Raw genomic sequence first — 10,384 nt, forward strand, 5'->3', positions numbered from 1 at the left:
CTGAGGGGAAAGAGGCACAAACAAACATGAGGGCACTGTGGCAGAGCTTTCTTTAGACTTGTTTTTGGACCAAGGCTGCTTTTAGACTGGAGTTTGACATAATTTGGGTTTGTTACTTTCTCCATTTAAACCCTCGTTTTTAGCCTTAATGTTTATGTTGAAATGAAATGTTTGTCTCAGAGACTGGATAAAAAGATGGCTCACATGTCCAGTCTTCCTTCCACACCAAAATATGGCAGAAGCCTTTCTGATATCTTATATTTCATTTATATTGTCTTTCAATAGAGAGAAATCATTTATAGGAAATCAACAGTTTATTAATCAAATCATAGAATTTAATTAATAAACTCATTGATGATTAGACGCTGATGAAGCAGGTGGTGGGAGAGGTGAAGCAGGTGCAGATGTGGATGGGGAGCTTTATCTAACCAGGATAAGATGGAGCAGAATGAGGGGCAAGAAAATGATTCAACCGGAGGGATGATGGTATTAAATCTGACAGTGTGTGAAATCCATGTAATGAATACCAGACTGCTCAAGACACATGACTGAATAATAACTTACACACAGGCCTCATTTTGAAAGTTTTATCGTCATATTTCTGTAGTAGTATTTGCTTTTACTGGCTTCACTGTATTGCTTTTAAAGTCAAGCAGTGTTTTTTTTTTTAAAACAAAAGTTTTTGGGAGGTTTTTGTTTCTAAAGGAGACCTGGAGTCTTTTGGTTTTCCTCACAGTGACTCTAAAGCGACAGCCAGAGGGCAAAACTCACTGTGAAGTGGATGGTTAAAACAATTAATAATACACTTATCATTACGCTAAACATAACACTGCTAGTCTAAAGAGTCCCAGCTGATTGCATTACTGTGCCAAACCAAACTCCTCAGAACAACTGCTGTAGGTTAGGGAGCAGCTCTCTGCCAGCTTAATGTTTAATAAATAGATTTATTGTTTCGGGGAATTATTTTATTATTTTAGCAATGTTGCGGGTCTTATGGCTGAAGAGTTAAATCTCAGAACTGACTTCTGATGGCTTCTTTTTAAATCATTAGTGTTCTCTTCTGCAATTCAGATTTACTCACAGATTTGTGAGCGTGAGCTTTTTAGACTCCAGTGCAGCTCATGTGGTCAGAACGACATTTACGCCTAAATAAGCTTGAGATCGTGCTTGTCATCAAATTTGAACTTGGAGAACCAGTTTACAGGAGGCGCAAATGTAGTCAGAAAATCCTCACTTCATTGTGTGTGCTTGACCTTTCTGTAATGTGTAGCTCATGCAAACAAAACTCTGGAAGCTGGATAAATGTGGTCAGCTCTGCGTTTACTGTGCAGCTGCCCAGCTGCTGGCCTTTCGTTTTACATCACAGATGTTGCAATTGCTGACGTCCATCAGAGGAAATCTCTGCTCAGGTTCCCGCTCCTGCTTCTGATTGGACCGAGCGGGTATTCTGGGAAACGCAAACCTCCCACGGTGCTTCTCCATCTCAGCAGCTCACCGCTAATGTGCAGCATGAAGATGCAACCGGAGCAGCCGAACCACAACAGGCCAGCAGCTCTTGCAGTGTGGCCCTGGAGCCCAGACACTCAACAGACATGCTGGAAAGACCAGGTTTGACTGGCACTGAGTCGAAACTCTAAATGTAGAACAGACGTGAAGATTTATCTGTCAATGCTTTATTTGACATCTAATTACAGACTGCTACAATGCGCTGTCTTATTTTAAGGCGGACTGACTGAAACCTCAGGTTTCTGCTGATCTTTAAACTGGAGCTGCTTTCTGTGAAACGCTGCATGGTGCTTTTGATCCTGTTTTATTGGTGCAATCCTGACTTTACTGTGGAGGACAACAGCAATAAGATGAACTCTAAATATTTTCTCTTTATAAGCTACAGAACCCAGTTTCTTATAGGGCACCTTGGAAATGAAGCTTCACGTGATGATGATTAATTCATGTTGCTACAGGAGGCAGTTTTTACTACCTGAAGCCTGTGTGTTTTGATCCCAGCCTCCCTGCTGTCTAACAGCTGAGGTCTCCAGGAGGGTCTGTCCTTTTCAGAGGTCATGGTGCAGCTAGTCAAAGCTGACCTTTGACATCCAAGTGTCTGCTCGCTGTGGTGATAAGTTCTCACAGTCTGAGGTGTCACATCTTCACACCTGCCACACTTCAGTCTGTGAAAGATCTGACCTGCCAGACCTGCAGCTGCAGAGAATCAAACCCTCACCTCACCAGGGCACCATACTGAGGAACACCCCAATATCAGATCAGTTTTCCACTTTTCCAGTTTTTAAATTAGCTTCGGTGCAGATAAGTCACTGGCATTTCTGCATCATGTTCACAAATGGCTGCTTTTTTGCGTGATGTAGCTTTAACCTGTGTGGATCTCAGACCCTGAAATAAGATGAAATAATAAATGTCTCGCTTTAAACATTTGATATGTTTCTATGCTTTATTGTGAATAAAACATGGCTCTATGAGATTTGAAAATCACTGGATTGTGTTTTTCTTTACATTTTGCAGTGCTCCGACTGTTAGCAATTGGAGTTGTGCATTAAACCTGCTGAAACCTCCTTATACCATCTTTTAGCTTCTTATCAGCATCTTTATCACAGAGTTTTATTGTGTTTCTTTTTTATGTGCATTTATACTCTTGTGCTTTTCTAGTCTTACTGACCAATCAAAGTGCTATAGACTACAGCCCATACATACATACATAGAGAACTTTACGGAAGCACTTTGTCTGCTTTTCCTCCACGGCCAGTATAGAACCACCAGTTAACCTACCACGCATGTGGGAGCAAGATGGAGTCCCCAGAGGAAACCTACGTGGGCACAGGGGGAACGGGGCCCCACCCAGTTTGTGAACTGGGAAAGTTGTGAGGTCACAGTGTTACCACAGCACCATCATGCTGCCCTAACATGTGATTTTATGCTATTGTTTTCTTCGTGCCTCATTTAGGACTCGTATGATGTTTAAATGCTATGGTAGCATTTTTCTCCAGTAATGTTTTTTCCTCTCTTTTGTTTGCTAATGTTAGTATTTGTTCCAACATTAGTTGTGTATGCTAAACTCAGTGACTGGTCTTTATGCAAACTTTAGCATTTAAGTTCGTTTCATTGTTTTTCTTACACTTCTTTTCTTATGCTAACTGACGTTTTGTGCTTTTATTAAATTAGGATTCACTAGTTTTTCATGCTAACGTTTAGATTATGTTTTCTGCCGTTATTTCTATTAATCTTGTTGTGCACATTATTGGTTATGATTATGTCATTTCTTTACTGCTAGTCTTAAAGGTTAGACTTAGATTAGACCTTTTTTCTTCTTTTAACCTTAGATGCATATTGGGGCACTTTTGTGATTAAAAATTGTGCTGATGGTTTTGTTTATATTCAGCTTCTCTCGTCCCCTGGAGCAAACCTTCAGTTTGTCTCTTCTCTAAGCTGGGCTGAAGTGATGCTTCTATTTAAGTGGATTTAATACATTTAACAAACCTTAAAAGTAAAGAAAAGCAGAACATTGGAGAGAGAAGCAGATTCATCTGTTCCCACTGGAAGTTACTCCCATGTTACTACTACTACTCTACCTCTACTACTGCCATTGCCAGCGCTGCTCTCAGTCAGTAAAAACATGAATGATGACTAAACCTGGGCTGAATAAAATAATCTATTCTTCATTCATGCTGTTAGCTCCCACACCGTTACCATGGCAATCAGCATCTCCCAGCCTGGTTGGTGAATAACAATGAGTCCACACAGAACAGCATATATACAGAACCTGCTGTTTGTACAGTACAATGTATGGCATTCAGTAAAATGCTCATTGAAAAGTTTGCAGCAACAAAACAAAATATCAAATATGTGCTTAAATATCAGTACAAGCTGTAACCTACATTTGTGCACACAGGAAGCACTTGTAATGCACACAGTGATGAAGGGCGAACCGTGACAGAGAGGAAAGCAGCAGCAGGCTGGAGCTGCCGATGGTTGTAGGCAGCTCTGTGGGTGAAGATGCTGAATGTGGGTGACGGTTTCTGTATTACTAACCACAGAGGAAGAAGAGCTGGCGCGCAGCGTCGACATGTAAGATGACAACAAGAAGATAAGCTGCATATTTAATCTCCACTTGATGGATCCTTTTGATTGCAGGTTTATTTTGGATTGTTTTAAAATGTATTTTTAATGCCCCCCAAAAGTGTGATATAACTGTTACATGCAGGAACAGAGTTTCAATCAAGGATTGTGGAATAATTATGGATTAAAACTGTGAAAGTTTTTGTTTGTTTTTTAAACTGAACGTTCCTCGAAGGTGACTTTTACATTAACAGTTGCTGATAAAGGCTGTAACCACTCTTACAATTGGTAACTGATTTGTGATATTGCAGGTTCAGTGATGCTAAAACATACAACTGAGTGTCACCTGCATATATGTAAATATTGTCCTACAAAAGGAAAAATAACAAACAGCCCTTCTGATTTAAAAAGCTTGTCCTGAGTGTGGCGGTAAAGGAAAGACCATTACAAATCTAAAAGGTAAACCCAGACATCGTCTGCAGTGATACACAGCTGCACCGTGCGGTCGGAGTTTCACTTCCTGCTGTGGTCGGCGACTGAGGCAAAATCAGATAAGGGAGTGGAGCTAGCAACACAGAGCAGCAGAGTGACGTGTTAGCACGTTCACTTCCATTCTGTGGTCCAGTTTACAGTGTGGGAGGTCAGAGGTCGGGTTTTCCTGCTCACTTGTCATTAGTGTGGTGATGTCAGAGCCAGTGAACAGTTGTGTTCACACCATCCAGACGCCATCAGCAGAAGAAAAACACCACGGCTGAGTGTGATTACAGTTTGATCCCAGCTATGATCTCTGTCAACTTTCATCCCAAAAACATCCAAACACACCACGTGTGATGGCACGCTGTGATGCACTAGGTTACAACTCTTACTCTGAAATGGTCATAATCTCTGTGCAGGGTTACTCTAGTAAAGGAGGATATTTAGCACAAAATGTGATGAATAACTAAACCTAACCACATGGTTTTAGTGACTAAACCTAACCAGTGCAGAGTGCAAATGAAATGACTCATAGTTGGGGAAAAAAACAAAACACAAAAATCCAAACGGGGTACTCGTCACAGCCATCTGTCTGGAAAACCTGCAACGTACACCCCTGCTAGCCATTCATCTCCAAACAGACCTTGTAGGAGTCTAAAACAGGACTTTTAACAAACATTGCTGATATTATCACATTTGTTGCAATTTTATGCACCTGTATGAAACCCCAGAGATGCAACTTTCATGCACCAACAGCACGATGAGGATCTACACAATATTACGCAAGAGGTTTATTGTTGAGGCTGAAGTAAGTGTGTGCATCCAGGATGTGCATCTATAGGTCCTGAATATGAATAATTACTCTTTTTATAACTCCAGTCAAGACCAATGATGCATCCTGCTGCTGACACGCTGTCTGCTCTCCCACAGACTTCCTGTGATATTAGTGAGCTTCAGCACACTTTTGATCCTAACAGATTTTCATCAGTTGAAATTAAAATGACATCAAAATGAGATTTAAATAAGTATGTGTTAATGCGCAGCAGTCTGAAGTAAACAAACAAACAGCTTCATAAATAACGGCAGGCAGACCTAAGCATGTGTGTCTTTGTGTGTGTGCGCGCGCGTGTGTGTGTGAGCATCGTTGTAACTGGAAGTCACATGACTCTGCAGAGAAATCCCCGCTTCCTGTTGCTCTGTCCTTATATGGTCGCAGCTCGTCTGACTGACAGCGTCACGCTCTCCACCAAACCACCGCCTGCCCATTCTCTTCCCCATCCCTGCACAGAGTCAGTATGCATAGAATCTAATAGCATATTGTCACCTGACCTGTTGTTGTTTTATTATTATTTTTTATTTTATTTTTTGTTTCACACATGGCACAGCAGTAATGCATTCCCATGCACAACCTTCCTTTCAATTAAAGTAGCACTGTTTCCATGCATGAAAAGGAGCAGGAGGAAGAATAAATTCTTATTGATACCTGCCCCCTATCTGTGATAATGCAAGTAGGCAACCAAAATTACACTATGACAATTTTCTGCACATAACAAAACAAAACAAAGCAAACAGAACAATATACTCAACAATGAGCAATACCACTAAGTATCAAACTAAAAGGATCATTTTTCTACAATTAAATTCTATTCTTTTCAACTTCTTCATATTGGTTTATCATTTTATTCTTATAGCAGATTTTAAATTGAGAAACATTTATATAACACTTAAGATGATCACTGAGAGAACTCCAGTTTCTTATGCCTGTGACTGTTGGACACATTTGCCTTTGTGTGGTTCGAGCTTAAAATAAAACTTCCTTCTGCCGTCCCCATTTTCTGAACACAATACAAATAAACTTTGTAACTTGAGAGGTAGTGTTTTATTTTTCGCCCTAAACATAATAGTTAAAGTCTGTAATTTCACTATGTCTTCTAGTTTTAACAATTTCGATTTTATAAACAAACTATTAGTGTGTTCTCTATATTTAACATTATGCATAATTCGAAGCGCTCTCTTCTGTAATAAATATAATGGTTTCATATTAGTCACGTATGTATTCCCCCATACTTCAACACAATAACTCACATAAGGTAGAAACAATGAAAAATATAATATTCTCATTGTCTTGTAATCTAATATATATCTAACATTACCCAGGATATAAATACTTTTAACCATCTTTTTTTTAACATGTTCAATATGAGGTTTCCATGGTAACTTGTCGTCCACTATTACACCCAGAAAACTGAATTCTGTCACTCTTTCAATTATCACTCCCTCTATAGATAATACTATCTCTTCCTCCTTTACACGGTTTCCGAATATCATAAACTTTGTTTTTTCCAAATTCAGCGATAACTCATTTACATCAAACCATTTTTTTATTTTTTTCATTTCAATAACCATAATTTTAGCCAATTCTTTCAAGTTTTCTCCGGAACAATAAAAATTTGTATCGTCTGCAAACAAAACAAAATTCAACATTTTTGACACATCACAAATGTCATTTATATATAAATTAAAAAGTTTTGGTCCTAAAACAGAACCTTGAGGGACCCCACAGTCTATTTTCATTCTATCAGATGAATTGCCTAAACACTGCACATACTGAAACCTATTATCTAAATAGCTGCTTAACCAATTCAATACCATTCCTCTCACACCATAAGTTCTTAACTTAGAAATCAAGATGGAGTGTTGCAGAGTCAAAAGCTTTTCTTAAATCAATGAAGACCCCTATAGTATATTTATTATGATGTGTTGCTGATGAAATGTCTTCAGTAGTATTCATTAATGCTATTGCTGTTGATCTGTTCTGTCGAAATCCGTACTGACTTTCGCTTAACAGTTTTTCTAATGCTGATTACAGTATAACTTAATCAGGCCTTCTATCACATGTTATAAACTCTCTCTAACTCTTTTCAGAACCAGTCAGTAGAGACTGATAACATTTAACTCTTATTTCCCAGGAGAGGTACTTTGATGGATTCAGACCATAAAGCTTTAAAACACATTTCTGTGAAGTGACTTTGTGTTTCTTTGTATTTCACAGGTGATCCAGGATCAAAGTAACCACCAAATAACTTTGTCTCCTGCCACCTTCCTCTCGTTCCGGTTCTAAACGACCCCTAAATAAAAATGTTATATTACTTGGCATATTTTTATAATATTGCTCATGCATCAATCCCCTGATCAAGCATTTTTAAACATTCAAATTAAAAAGTATTTCACAAATTCAGTTGGTAAATCATGCAAACCCGTGAGGTCAACCTGGACAGCATTCGGCTAATTGGATCAGGGACAGATGGAAGGATCCATCTATCCATCTTTCACTTACCCAATTCAGGCTTGCAGGGGGGCAGGAGTAAGTGGCAGAGTACACCTGTTACTTTAACACAGAGAAACCAACAACAATATGCATTCACTTTCACAATTTAGAGTCACTAATTAGTGTAGCCCTTCACAGAGAGCTGACGCGGGCAAACATGCAAACCCGGGCCAGCTAGTGAATTTGAACCAAGCACCTCCAAGCACGGTGCCACTGTGTTGCCCTTGGAAGTATTTAGATTTTCTTTTAAGAATCAAAATGCACCACTGATTTTCACCACTTTGTCCATTGCCATTTTAGTTATAGCCCAAAGTGACCATATTTGAGTGCTAATGCCAGTAACAGTAACAGAAGTCAGGCATTTGTGTGCTAAGTAGAATAATAAAATATTAGACTTTCATGCATCAGCTGGAGTGAAGACTTTTTGGGTTGGTAATATTTGTCAGATGACTCCTTTATAAATACTCCAAACAGCAGACAGCTAGATGTGTTTGCCATGATCCTGCTGATCAAAGAGGCCCAATAATAATGCAAACTTTAAATCCTATTAAATAACTCTAACAGGTGAGCTATAAAATAACTACACAAAGAGATGCTAATGACACTTTCTGTACTGGCCTGTAAACATTTCTGCTGATGTTTTAGCACAGGAACCTGTGGCCGTTAGCTCAGGTGGAGAAAGTTCTGGGTCTTCATTTTTCACCCCTGGATGTTGCCACTTGCTCACTATCAAACTCCCATTACATTCTGCACTCGGCACATTCACATAAGAATGTTGGTAGAATTAGGTCATGAAAACTGTCCTTTCTCACGTTTAGTGCTCAGCAGGAAGTGATTGGATTCAGCTGTGTTCTCACTAATGGAAATACTGTGTGGTTTTAGGTGAGTGTAGAGAGTGGTGAGAGAGTGCAGGAGGCAGCACACATAATGGCCACTTGCTAGGAGTAGATGCACTGGATGTTTCAGTGCTCTCCGACACACGGGGTTCTCCAGGGAGCTGGCAGGTTAAAGGCCAATATCCAATCCAAATCATCACTCATTTGCAGTCGAGAATAGTCTCCCTGTTGGTCTGGACAGCCGCTAGTTCACTTACTGGATGAAGTGGTCGAGAGAGGATGCTCAAGAGAGGAGTCTGAAAGGAGTCTGAAAAGCACAACAGCCCTGTCTACCCTGCATCTTCCTATCACATATGTTAGGATGCTACGTTTGACTTCACTTCTGCCTTTTAATATAGTAATGCGAAGAAAGCTGAAGTCCCACACTTCTGTGCTCTTTCTCACCTCAGATGGAGACAGCAGGGAGCTGTACATCATCTACACTGGTCCTGAACACAGGTTGTGTGCTCAGCCGAGCTTTCTTCACACTGTTCACACATGACTGTGTCTCCATCCACTCTTCAAATACCTCTGTGAAGTTGCAGTTGACACCAACACTACAGCAGCGGGTGTCATATCGGATAATGTTGACTTACTACAGCGAACAGGTCACCTTGCTCAATAGTGTGCAGGCAACAGGCTGGTCCTGAACAGCAGTAAAACCAAGAAGGAAGATAGAACATGCTCTTCTCCTTATATACAGCGAGGAGGTGAATAACATTAAGGTCCTGCACATTCACATCGCAGCCTTGAATATGTCTCGCCTGGTAGAAAAGGCCCAGCACAGGCTCTTTTCCTCAGGAAACGTGAACTGGCTGCGCTCTGCTCTGTCAATCTTTATACAGCCACATTAGAAAGCATCCTGTGGCTCAGTATGGCAGTTGTATGGCAGGAGAGAAAGGACTTGCAGTAAGAACAAGAATGTCTCTGTGCCTTCTGGAATAAAGTATAAGACCATAAAACAAGAACATGCATGTGTAAAAACGTTTTAGTCATTAAGTAATGTCACTACTTTCCTACATCAGCATGCAGTCATGCATTTTGGACTAATTTGCCTCATCATGCAGTGCTTTTCATTATTTCATCTGTAAGATAAGCTATCTGTTTACTTTAGCTTCTTACATTTTATCCACAAAACCCCCTTAGAGTCCTGTGAGGGTAAATGTGTGCTGACGTTAAGACGGGCCCCCTGGATAACCAAAATTTCCCTCACGCTGCACTGACATCACTTTCACTTTGCTGAGCTGCAGCCTGCGGTCAGAGTGTTTCAGTTTCTGCTGTGGTCGGCGTGTGGGGCGAGCGACGGAGGCTCAGAGTGAGAAGTGAAGACAAAGGAGAGTGACGCGTGATGAGGTCCTTTTCCCTTTTGTGGTCCCGTTTACAGTGTGGGAGGTGAAAGGTCTGGCTTTAAGTCATCAGTGACTCAGCAGTCACACACAGTAGTGTTATCGTCATGACATTAAGAATGCAAATGCAGGCTTTTTACTTGTGTGTGTGTGTGTGTGTGTGTGTGTGTGTGTGTGTGTGTGTGTGTGTGTGTGTGTGTGTGTGTGTGTGTGTGTGTGTGTGTGTGAGTGTGTGAGTGTGTGTGTGTGTGTGTGTGTGTGTGGGGGGTAAACTCTCTCATTAGAAGCCAAAA

Source organism: Rhamphochromis sp. 'chilingali', assembly GCF_963969265.1.
Source record: "Rhamphochromis sp. 'chilingali' genome assembly, chromosome: 5".
In the NCBI taxonomy this organism is placed as follows: Eukaryota; Metazoa; Chordata; class Actinopteri; order Cichliformes; family Cichlidae; genus Rhamphochromis; species Rhamphochromis sp. 'chilingali'.